This window comes from Musa acuminata, chromosome BXJ2-1 (genome assembly GCF_036884655.1).
Source record: "Musa acuminata AAA Group cultivar baxijiao chromosome BXJ2-1, Cavendish_Baxijiao_AAA, whole genome shotgun sequence".
Classification (NCBI taxonomy): Eukaryota; Viridiplantae; Streptophyta; class Magnoliopsida; order Zingiberales; family Musaceae; genus Musa; species Musa acuminata.
Genome location: NC_088338.1, coordinates 18424227 through 18437377, shown reverse-complemented (window position 1 = coordinate 18437377; position 13151 = coordinate 18424227). Strand labels below are relative to the sequence as shown.

Sequence of the window (13151 nt, the reverse complement as noted above, 5' to 3'; positions counted from 1 at the left end):
GAAGTACAAGTCCGAGGCCTTTGAGAAATTCAGAGAGTATAAGAATGAGGTGGAGAACCAGACTGGAAAGAGTATCAAAACTCTTCGATCAGATCGAGGAGGTGAGTACTTAAGTACAGAGTTTACTCAGTTCCTCAAGGACCATGGGATATTATCCCAATGGACACCTCCTTACACACCTCAGCTCAATGGTGTCTCTGAAAGGAGAAATCGTACGTTATTAGATATGGTACGGTCCATGATGAGTTTCGCTAACCTACCCATCTTATTCTAGGGATATGCCCTAGAGACCGCAGCTTACCTTCTGAACAGAGTTCCAACTAAGTCGGTAGTGTCCACACCATATGAGATATGGAAAGGGAAGAAGCCTGATCTTAAGGTTGTTAAGATTTGGGGTTACCCTGCCCACATTAAAAGACACAACCCCGATAAGTTAGAATCAAGGACAGAGCGATGCAAATTTGTGGGATACCCTTAAGGAAACTTGTGGATATTATTTCTATCATCTCGAGGACCAAATGGTCTTTGTAGCTAAGAGAGCAGTGTTCCTTGAGAAGGAACACATTCTTGGTGGAGACAGTGGGAGAATGATAGAATTGAACGAGGTTGGAGAACCAAGCTCAAGCACCACTCTACAGCCCGAGTATGTTCAGGTACCTAATACACAATTTTCAACTTTACGCAGGTCTGATAGAGTATCTCATCCTCCTGAGAGATATGTGGGACATATTAGAGGAGAGGATGTTGAGGATATTGATCCTCAGACCTACGAGGAGGCTATTATGAGTATAGACTCCGGGAAGTGGCAAGAAGCCATGAATTCTGAGATGAAAGAAACATGAATTACCAATGTGTATCATCGAAGAATTCTTTTCCTCTAATTATGATTGGATGATATGATCATGTGGTTTACAGTATAGCTATCAATTCCCTGCAAAACTGGCACGGCACAGCTTATCTGCACACCTAATACCTCTTAATCTCACTGCAATGATTAAAAAAAGAAAAATCAATGTGTATCAAAGAAGAATCTTTTTCCACTCATTATGATTGGATGATATGATTATGTAGCCTACTGCATAGTATCAATTCCCTGCGAATATGGCAGGGCGGTGCTTACCTAATGCCTCTTGATCTTGCTATGATAATGAAAGAAACAAGAATTATTAATGTGTATCAAAGAAGAATTCTTTTCCTCCTCTATGATCATGTGCCTAATTTTTAGTTATCAGTTCCCTGCAAAAATGGCATGACAGTGCTTACCTTCACTGATCTCACTATGATCATAAAATAAACTAGAATTATCAATGTTTATCAGAAATTTTTTTTTCCTCTAGTGCAACCCACCACATAGTTATCATTTCCCTGCAAAATGGCATGGCAGTGCTTACCTAATACCTCTCACTATGATCATGAAATAAACAAGAACTATCAATGTTTGTCAGAATAATTTTTTTTCCTCCTCTTGTTATGATTGGATGATATGATCCTGTACCCTAATGCATAGTTATATGTTCTCTGCAAAAATGGCGCGGCACTGCTTACCTGCACAAAGAATCCACCAGCCAACATAAAGGTCATCACCGTCACTAAAGCTAGAGTGGTTGCCTTCTTGATGTCCATCAGTGAAGCACCAATTAGCAACCCTAACCCCGGCCAATTTTATCTAGTTTCAAGTCTCTTTGAACAGAAAGCCGACATATAGAAGCACACAAAGTCTAATTCTTACACATACCTGAGCAGCAATGATACATAGAAACACAATAAGCATGCTGAAAAAGAAGTGTTTGATACTTTGCCTTAGCCCTGCCATGAAATAGACGATCAACAGAAATATTATAGGTAGGATGAGATTGAGCAGCAAATCGCTTGTTGTTGTGGCCGTGAAATATGCACTTAGCTTGTACATGTCAACCAATCTTTCCTTGTTCAACATAGCTCTTTCTTGTGGAAATGTGAAGACTGCTGTGAAAACAGGGAAGAAGCCCCAGAAGACAGATATGAAGAACAGCAAGCCAGCCTGCAGTATTCCATTTCGAACAGCAATCCAGCCTGCAGTATTCCATTTCGAACAGTAAAGCACCATTTTCACTTGAATAAGCCCTTCCTTTTCTAATTTCATGCAAACATTATTGTTGATCTCCTGAATTTTCTTGATCATAATGCTAAAATGATTTTTTTGTCTGACCTTCCCCTTTGTCTCAGAAACACATGAATTGTGATCCATGTAAATAGTAGGAGCCAGAACAGGTAAATATGTAAGTTGTGCAAGAAATTTGGGAGTAGCATATTTACATACAAGTTTTAGAGATCAACGAAACTTGAAAGTCATTAATTAAGATAGAAATCAAATCTGTCAAAGCTCAAACAAGAAAACATGAAATGCAGATATCAACTGGAGGACTGGTTATATTTGTGGTCCTGTTACCCAAATCACAGATGCTTATGTAGTGTACACTGCTAAGTGTGAACCTATAACATAGTACTATGAGCTGTACCATTTTAGATACAAGAAACTTGGGAGTTAATAATATGATTTCAGTCAAATCTATGAAAGCTCAAAAAAGCAGCTGAGAAACATAAAATGTCAATTTGGGAACTGGTAGTAAATGTAAGAAATTTTAATGAAACCAACTTGTGTTTCTAAATCGTTATAATAGAAAAACAATGAAACTTATGCGGAAACGAAATAGCATACCTCCAGCCATTGTCGCCAAGAATTTCTGCAGAGGTTTCTTCTTGAACTTTGGTTCTTCTCGGCTCAGAACTCTCGCTTTAGATGGTGTAGGAAAGCCTTTCGCTTCGAAGAGATGATTGAGCCAAGGAACCAAAATCCTCATGTATATATAGATGTTCTCCCATCAAGAACATTTATCATTACCAACTCATAACGTTCAATAATTAATTCAAATTTGTAACGTTTGGATCATAATGAAGAACTTAATGATATTAAATACTTAATTTAATAATAACGGTTTCATGCATAAAGAATAAGAAACGGAAATCATTTAAACCATAATAAATGAAGAAATTCATAATAATGAATTATGAATCTTAATGAGAACGGTTACGTTATTATTAAATAAGATATTTAATAATAACCGTTACATTCTCCCACTTGGTCCATATGTTTATCTTAATAATTTGAATTAATCTTTCTCGAACAACTTTCTTAAGAAATAAATACATGAATCATAGCGATAAGTCCTCTAAGAGCGAGTATTATCATCTATGTATCACGATGTATTTAGTTTCTTAATCTTAATATGGTAATTTTACTTTATGAATAAACCTTATGTTTATTCTTGGTCCAACAACAATATATTTTCTCAAAATAATGTGCACACGAATGAGAAAATATCACAATATATAAGAGTTTCAATATTATTACAAGGTGGAACCAAGTCCCATTTTCTTTACATAATCCTTGAATTTCAGAGGCGGCATGCCTTTAGTCAAAGAATCAGCAATCATCAACTCAGTGCTAATGTGCTCAATGACCACTTTCTTTTCTTTTACACGTTCTCTTATGGCTAAATACTTAATGTCGATGTGTTTACTTCGACTTCGACTTTTATTGTTTTTAGCCATAAAGACAGCAGCTGAATTGTCACAGAAAATTCTTAATGGCTTAGAAATAGAATCCATGATTCTAAGCCCAGAAATAAAACTCTTAAGCCATACGCCATGTGAAGTAGCCTCAAAGCAGGAGACAAACTCAGCTTCCATGGTAGAAGTAGCAGTCAAGGTCTGCTTAGCGCTTCTCCAAGAAATAGCTCCACTGGCCATCATAAAAATATATCCTGATGTTGATTTACGAGAATCAACACAACCGGCGAAGTCTGAATCTGAGTAACCAATCACATCCAGATTGTTTGTATGTCTATACATAAGCATGTAATCTTTGGTTCCTTGTAGATACCTCATCACTTTCTTTGCAGCTCTCCAGTGGTCCATACCTGGATTACTCTGATATCGACCTAGCATCCCCACAATAAATGCAATATCAGGTCTAGTACAGACCTGAGCATACATAAGGCTTCCTACGATAGAAGCATATGGGATGTTTTTCATTGATTCCCTTTCAAAGTTGTTCTTTGGGCATTGGTTCAAATTGAACCTATCACCTTTCACAATGGGAGCAACACTTGGTGAACAATCCTTCATCCGAAATCTTTCTAAAAGTTTATCAATATAGGTTTCTTGTGATAGACCTAAAATGCCTCGAGGTCTATCTCTATAGATCTTAATGCCAATGACATAAGATGCTTCACCCATATCCTTCATATCAAAATTTTTAGAAAGAAATTATTTCACCTCATGCACCAAATCTTTATCATTGGTTGCAAGCAAAATATCATCTACGTATAAAACAAGGAAACATATTTTACTCCCACTAACCTTCTGGTATATGCATTGATCCATGAGATTTTCAACAAATCCGAATGAAGAAATCACTTCATGAAATTTAAAATACCATTAGCGGGAGGCTTGTTTTAAGCCGTATATAGACTTCCTAAGCTTGCAAACCAAGTGCTCACCAACACTAGAGGAGAAACCTTCAGGTTGTTTCATATAAACCTCTTCCTCTAGATCTCCATTAAGAAATGCTGTTTTCACATCCATTTGTTGCAACTCAAGATCAAAATGAGCAACTAATGCTAAAATAAAACGCAGAGAATCTTTCTTAGATACAGGAGAAAATGTCTCCGTATAATCGATTCGCTCTTTTTGAGTAAATCCCTTTGCAACAAGTCTTGCCTTGTATCTCTCAATGTTGCCTAACGAATCTTTTTTAGTTTTAAAGACCCATTTGCAACCAATGGCTTTTGCTTCATTAGGCAACTCTACAAGATCTCAGACTCCATTGCTCATCATGGAATTCATCTCTTCTTTCATAGCATCATGCCACAAATTTGACTTTTTGCAACTCATGGCTTGTGAAAATGTTTCAGGATCATTTTTGGCTCCAATATTATAGTCAGATTCTTGTAGATATACAACATAATCACTAGGAATTGCTGATCTTTTATTTCTAGTAGATCTTCTTAATGTTGTACCAATAGTTCCTTGAGGAACTTGTGGTTCAACTAGTTGATCAGGAGCTTGTTGTAATTCCTGAACTACTTGATCTATTAGAATACTATCAACAACTTGTGGAATTTCAATGATTGGTTGTTCAGCACTAGTTTGTACTTGAGGAGTGCTATGAACTATAACCAATCTATCATTTGATGTGGAAGGTTGAGATTCTATATGATCATGTATGGAAACTATATTCCTGAAATGATCGCTCCCACTAATCACATCATCCTCAAGAAATTTAGCGTTTCTTGATTCCACAATCCTAGTTGTGTGAGATGGACAATAGAACCTGTAACCTTTGGACTTTTCGGCATATCCAATGAAATACCCACTAACAGTCCTTGGGTCCAGTTTCTTCTCTTGTGGATTATATATCCTGACTTCAGACGGACATCCCCAAACGCGCATATGTTGCAAACTCGGTTTCCAACCTTTCAATAATTCAAATGGTGTCTTTTGGACAGCCTTGGTTGGAACTCGGTTTAATATATACACAGCCGTCTTTAGTGCTTCAGTCCACAAAAATTTAGGAAGATTGGAGTTGCTAAGCATACTCCGCACCATGTCCAATAATGTTTGGTTTCTTCGTTCTGCAACACCATTCTGGTCTGGAGAACCAGGCATAGTGTATTGGGCAATAATCCTATGTTCTTGAAGAAACTTAGCAAAAGGACCAGGTGCTTGTCCATTTTCAGTATATCTACCATAATATTCTCCACCCCTATCTGATCTCACAATTTTAATTTGCTTGTCACATTGGTTCTCAACTTCAGCCTTAAAGACTTTGAAGACATCCAATGCTTCATTTTTATTATGAAGCAAATATATATACATATATCGTGAGTAATCATCTATAAAAGAGATGAAGTATTTCTGACCATGTATGTCCATGTCTGGACAACATATATCAGTATGAATTATTTCTAACAAGTCAGAACTCCTATTAGCACCCTTTTTGGACTTATTGGTCTGTTTTCCCTTAATACAGTCCACACAAGTCTTAAAATTAGTAAAATCAAGAGTACTAAGTACCCCATCTTTAACTAATCTTTTAATTCTCTCTATGGAGATATGTCCTAATCTCCGATGCCATAATATAGAGGAGTCCTCATTAATATTACACCTCTTAATGCCAGCGTGAACATGCATTGAACTTTGAGTATTATCATTTTGTAATAAAATACGGTAAAGACCATCAGACAAAATACCATTCCCAACACAATCAGATTTATATGATAAACAAAATGATGTGTCTTTAAAATTAAAGGAATACCCAAATGGTACGAGTCTGGAAACAGAAATTAAGTTTCGTGAGAAACTTGGTACATAAAAGGTCCTTTCCAATTTTAAAATAAAACCACTACTTAAAGTTAAAATGCATGTTCCAATTGCTTCCACATGTGAGCCCATCTTATTTCCTGATAAGATGCTTTGCTCACTTCCCACTGGCTTCCTTAGGTTTTGCATACCCTGCAAAGAGTTTGCAATATGGATTGTTGATCCAGAGTCAATCCACCAGGTGTTAATATTAACATTGACCATATTAGATTCATAACACACAGGTTGGTTTTCCTTTCTTTTCAAGCCATTGTTGGAATTTCATGCATTCCTTCTTCATGTGTCCCTTTCTTTTGCAAAAGAAACACCTTGCTTCTTTCTTGATATCAGCTTGGGGTGGTATTTTACCTTTTCCCTGCTGATAAGCTTTTTGATTGGCTTAATGTTTGTCAGTTTTGTTCTTCCCTCGAGTGGTTACCATCAATGTACTCTCACCCAATTCCATTACTAGCCTCTCTTCTTCTTGAACACACATGGTCATTAATTCATTAATTGACCATTTATCCTTATGTGTATTGTATGAAATTTTAAATGGGCTATATTGAGGTGGAAGGGTGTTCAGAATATAGTGCACCAGGAAGGATTCTGACATATTAACCTCAAGTTTCTTAAGTTGAGCCGTAATATCTCGCATTTGCATTATGTGCTCACGCACACCCTTTATGTTGGTGAGTCTAAGGGATGAAAATTTCATTATAAGGGTGCTTGCTAGTGCCTTATCCGAAGTGATGAATTGTTCATCGATAGCTTTTAGCAAGTCTCGGACATTTTCATGCTGGTCAATAGAACCACGTATGCCAGCAGTTATCTTAGTTTTGATAAACATCACGCTGAGCCGATTGGATCGCTCCCATCGCTCATATAACGCGATCTCAGTTAGAGTGCTGGTATCAGTGACTATAGGTGGTTCGTCTTTTCTAATAGCATAATCAATATCCATCCACCCTAAATGGAGGAGAACCCTCTCCTTCCATATCTTATAGTTATCACCACTAAGTTCGGGAATATCACATCGAATATCAGAGAAATTAACAGTTTGAGAAACTGCATAAAATCAAACATGCTTATTGTTGAATCTCGTATTTTGATGATGAAACTACTTGATATATGTTTATGATTTAATCTGCGTTTTTGAGTGACGCAGGATGCTTTGATCAGGATGAGACAATTAAAGCAGGAAAATCATGTTGTGCCGGAGGAACATGTCAGAAGATTGGACGTCGGGCCGATGGATCGGTCGACGTATCGACAGAAGGCTTCGGGTCGTGGACTCGGGCATCGGGCCAAGAAGAGCGGGTATTGTGCCAAGGATATCGGAGTTGCGAAGCCAACAGGCCGATTGGGCAATAGGCTGCAGGAAAGGACGATGCACCGAAGAATCGGACGAAGCGTCGAGGGACCAATGACATGCCGGACAACTTGGTTAATTGCTTAGGATTAATTGTCTCGATCGAAGTTTTTATTTTTGTGTGTGCAGGATTAACTACGATGAAAGATAGATAAGCAGCAGGAGTTGCGCCGGAGTCAAGTTCATGATCACATTGGGAGTTCGAGAGTTCGACGGAAGTTCGGACGGTCGTCGGAGGTTCTGCGAGAACATATCCGAGAAGTCCAGAAGCTTGCCAAGCGAAGCTCGTCGGAACTTGCCAAGTGGATCGTCGCAAAGTCCAGGAGTTTGCCGGAAGTCCGCAGGAGCATCACCGAGGGTTCATCGGATGATCGACGGAAGTTCGCCGGAAACTCGCCGGAAGAAGCGATTGACGCACCGAAGCAAAGCTGCAGAAATTGTCTTAGATCTAATCGTAGTTAGCACGTTGATTAAGTTGGAAAATGGGAGGTGATCCCATTAACTTAATCTTGGGCCAATTGGGCCCGAATTCGGACTGGTTTGGGCCAAGTTTGGAGCCCAACCAGTGATCTGGAATAGTGCCAGGAGGTGGCACCGCCTGAGCTAAGCCTCCCAGCGAGACTGGGCGGTGCAACCTCCCCAGCCGGGAGGTGGCACCGCCTGAGCTCAGTCTTCGAGCTAGACTGGGCGGTGCAACCTCCCTGGCAGAGAGGTGGCACCGCCTGAACTCAGTCTTCGAGCAAGACTGGGCGGTGCAACCTCCCTGACAGAGAGGTGGCACCGCCTGAGCTCAGTCTTCGAGCAAGACTGGGCGGTGCAACCTCCCTGGCAGAGAGGTGGCACCGCCTGAGCTCGGTCTTCGAGCTCTGCCAGGCGGTGCAACCTCTCCAGTCAGGAGGTGCAACCGCCTGATCCCGGAATTCCGGGATTTGATTGTTTTGAGCTCCAAATTTGAATTGGGTTGGGGCCTATAAATTCCCCACCCATTCAGCACTGAAAGAGCAAGAACTTACCCGAAATCTTGATCTTTTCAGTGGTTCTTAGAGCTCAAAACTGCTAGTTTTCCTCCTCCTTCTGTTCTTCAAGTTTGAGTTGTAAAGAGAGGAGAGAAAACATCTGTAAGGGTTGTCTCCTAAGCCCGTCAAAAGGAGTGAATCTGTAAGAGGGTAGTTGGCCTTCGCCTATTGAAGGAAGGCCTCTAGTTGACGTCGGTAACCTCATCGGTGGAGGAAGCCAAAAGTGGAGTAGGTCAAGACTGACCGAACCACTCTAAATCTCTGGTTTGCGTTTATTTTGAGCACTTTATCATTACTGCAAACCTCCTACATAGCTACTGCTCTCTGCGCTTTTACGAATGAGTTCTGTGCAGTTTACGTTCACGTCTTAATTTCATTTACAAACTGCAAACTGCTCTCTGCGCTTTTACGAACGAATTCTGTGCAGTTTACGTTTACGTCTTGATTCTGTTTATAACTGCAAACTGATTTCTACGAACGAGTTTCTTTGCAGTTTACGTTTACGTCTTGATTCTGTTTATAACTGCAAACTGATTTCTGCGAACAAGTTTCTTTGCAGTTTACGTTTACGTCTTGATTCTGCTTAGACGTAAAACTGTGTTTTAAACGTAAACTACTTTTAAACGTAAAACTACGTTTAGACGTAAAACTACGCTTAAACGTAAAACTGTGTTTAGACATAAAACTACGTTTAGACGTAAATCTGCGTTTAGACGTAAATCCGCGTTTAGACGTAAATATGAGTTTAGACGTAAATCTGCATTTAGACGCAAACTGCGCTTAGACGCAAAACTGCGCATAGACGCAAACTGTGTTTAGACGTAAACTGCGCTTAGACGCAAACTGCGCTTAGACGCAAACTGTGTTTAGACGCAAACTGCGCTTAGACGCAAACTGCACTTAGATACAAACTTTGAATCAGCTTTTGCATCATAATAGTTTCTATCGAACGAACGCAGCTTTCGGTTTTAATCGCTGTAAAATTTCCACTGCACTAATTCACCCCCCCCCTCTTAGTGCTCTCGATCCTAACAATTAGTATCAGAGCGGGGTATTTCTCATTTCGGATTTACACCCGAGAGAAATGGCTCTTCAAGAGGGCTTTTCGGTCTTTCGCCCACCGTTCTTTAACGGATTGGACTATACTTATTGGAAAACTCGAATGAGAGTTTTCTTGATTTCTCTAAATCTGGATTTATGGAATATCGTTGAAAACAGTTTTCAACTTCCCTCTAAACCGACGAACGAATGGTCGGATTTGGAGAAGAAGTATTTCTCCTTAAACGCAAAGGCTATGAATGCCTTATTTTACGCTTTGGACAAAAATGAGTTCAATCGGGTTTCTTTGTGCGAAACGGCTTTCGATATTTGGCGCACTCTTGAAATCACGCATGAGGGAACTAGTAGAGTCAGACTCGAAAGTTAATATCTTACTACATGATTTCGAGCTTTTTCATATGAAACCAAGCGAAACCGTTGTTGACATGTACACCCGTTTTACGGATGTCGTCAATGGTTTAAAATCACTTGGTAAAAGCTTTTCGGATTTTGAACTCGTTAACAAAGTTTTGCGCTCACTTTCTAAAACTTGGGATTCAAAAGTAACTGCTATTCAAGAATCGAAAAACTTGAACCAATTTCCACTTGAAGAACTAATTGGTTCATTGATCACATATGAAATGACGTGCAATGCACGTGAAGAACTTGAGAACCACCTTCCAAAAAACAGGAAGGATTTGGGACATAGAACATTTGAAGACCACTCGAGCATAAGCTCAAGTGATGGTGAACTTAAACTACAAATGAAACAAAAATTAAAAAGTAAAAAGAACGGAACTACTTGCTTTGAACGCAAGAAGAAGAACAAAAATTGGGATGAATCGAGCTCCTCTGAAGACGAGGAGAAAATCAACAAAGGCGAGGTGGCAAACTACGCCTTTACGCCTTTCGACGCTGAGGTAATCAAAATGCCTTTAATTTACTTCGAAATTACATGATGTTTTTCATGATACATTTTTCTTTTTCTTTAAATTTTCTTGAAAATTACATTTTTAATAATTTAATAATGAAAATGCAAAAATATGATCATGCTTGTAATTTTGAAAATGATAATGAAAATTGCATGTCTTATGTTAATGCAAGATAGAAATCTAATGATTGTACACCTAGTGAGATTAAATCTTATTTATGTGCTTGAGAAGCAAGAATGTATATTTTGATGATTTTCATATTGCTTTTCAATGACGATACATGGCTTTTGTCTGGAAGGCTTGATATTTTTCATTGTCTTTGTTTGTTAAATATGATGTATGATTTTGACATAAGAATAAAGATTTGAGATTTTAAAGTTATACATGATGATTTTTGTGATTGATGGTTTTATGATGAAATTCATTTCATGATCCTAAACGTTGATGCATGTTTTCATTTGACATAAATGAACAGGCATGCTAACATGAAATTGATCACTTAAGATGAAACACTTAAAAAAAAAAAAGGGGAGAAATATATGAATTGATGCTATAAACACTATGCTATGATTATCCCATGCTTGCATCACCAAGAAATATATGATTGCTATCATTGCTAAAATATTCGAAATATGTACATCATGCCCTGTATCAAGATATCAAACAAAATCTTGCTTCACAGTTTTACACATTGATATCTTACCATATGATGAAATGCTACAATTGATGAACACTTGAAATGTAATCCTCTATCTTATTGATTTTTCAATAAATCTATGCTTGTCATACATGAATTTATTGAATATAATTTTGAGGATGATTTCAGATTTGACAAATGCTTGATTCGTATTTACGACATAAGATACACTTTAAATATGAATCATGCATCAATCATGTTAAATGCTTCAATCATTTTCTATCTCTAGAGTTCTCGATTTTGATAAAATACAAGTGATAAATTCATTTATGATATCCTGTAAATCACTTGAATTATGAATGAGTTTTTAATGATGTGTTAAAAGAATCACTTAAAAAGAAAATGCTTTTCCCATCTGATCGAGATTAATGATTTCATGATATTTTGTGAATCTCGAAATTAATTTTAATGACTTGATTATGAATTTCAAGTTAATGATTTGATTTGAATAAGTTTTATCTAAATCATAATCTTGATCTTGCAAAATTGAAGTCACAAATAATATCCTGTGGTATTCATGAATTGATACTCACAATATGAAAGCATTGATATTCATGACTTGAATTGGATTGAAACATTGTATGCTTAAATTAATCATTCTCCTATGTTTCAAAAATTCCTTAAATGCCTTATGAGATGATTGAAAACTAACTTGCTTTATGATGAATCACGAATCATAACTTGATCTATGATGCCTTGAAATGATTGAAATATTTAACACTTTTATGCTCTACCCCCTACTTTCTTCTTGTTTTCAATGATAAAATGGGGAGAAGTTTTGATCATGCATGGTAGGATATAATTTGACAAAATTGATACCATCATGATATGAAACATTTATGATGCAATACTTGTGCTTTCTAATTATGATGTGATGTGTTGCATATGATGTAAATCATGATTTAAAATGCTATGAGTGCTAAGTTACACACTTTGAGAAGAAATTGCTATATTGAAACATTAATGTAATTATAAATGGTGATATGAAATTATGCATGTAATACTTCAACCTATGATAACGATGCATGCAATGATAAAATATTCATGATGAAAAATTGTCTTGACATTCATAACTTGATTATTCATCCTTTGTCATGATTTTGAAATCATTGTAAAAGGAAAAAGAACTACAAAACTGTATTCTTCCTTTCTTTTTGACAATGACAAAGGGGGAGATAGCTAGCTTGCACAAGTCAAGAAGATGGAAAAACTTGATTGCTAACTTGCTTATTTCAAGAAGCAAAAATTGTCTTCTTGAAAATCACTATCTTGAATATCTCAAGAAGCAAGACTTGCAACCTGCACATTACAATAGGAAGCAATAATCATGAGCCTACACAAGAAAGTTATCTTGCATTTGCTTTCGAAGTTTTTGCTAGCTTGTATATTGCGAAACTTGTATATCGTAAAAATTGCTAGCTTGTAGTCTAAAGAGAAGCGAAAAGTTGCTATCTCAAAAGAAGCAAAGGTGCTATCTTGCCTATCTCAAGAAGCAAAACATGCTAACTTGCGCATCTAGCAAAACTTGACAAATTTGCATATTTCAAGAAGCAAGAGTTGCCTTCTTGAACATCTCTAATTTGCTAGCTTGCATGATATAGAACTTGCTATCTTGAACATCTCTAATTTTCATACCAAGTGCTATCTTGTATACTATAAAACTTGCATATCTAAAACTTGATAGCTTGAATGTTCTA

General features: G+C 37.4%; 1 pseudogene; it reads right to left on the bottom strand.

The window, feature by feature from the left end:
* Window positions 1-923: 923 nt before the first annotated feature.
* Window positions 924-13151, bottom strand: part of LOC103999554 (ABC transporter G family member 22-like) — a 48164-nt pseudogene continuing 35936 nt past the window's right edge.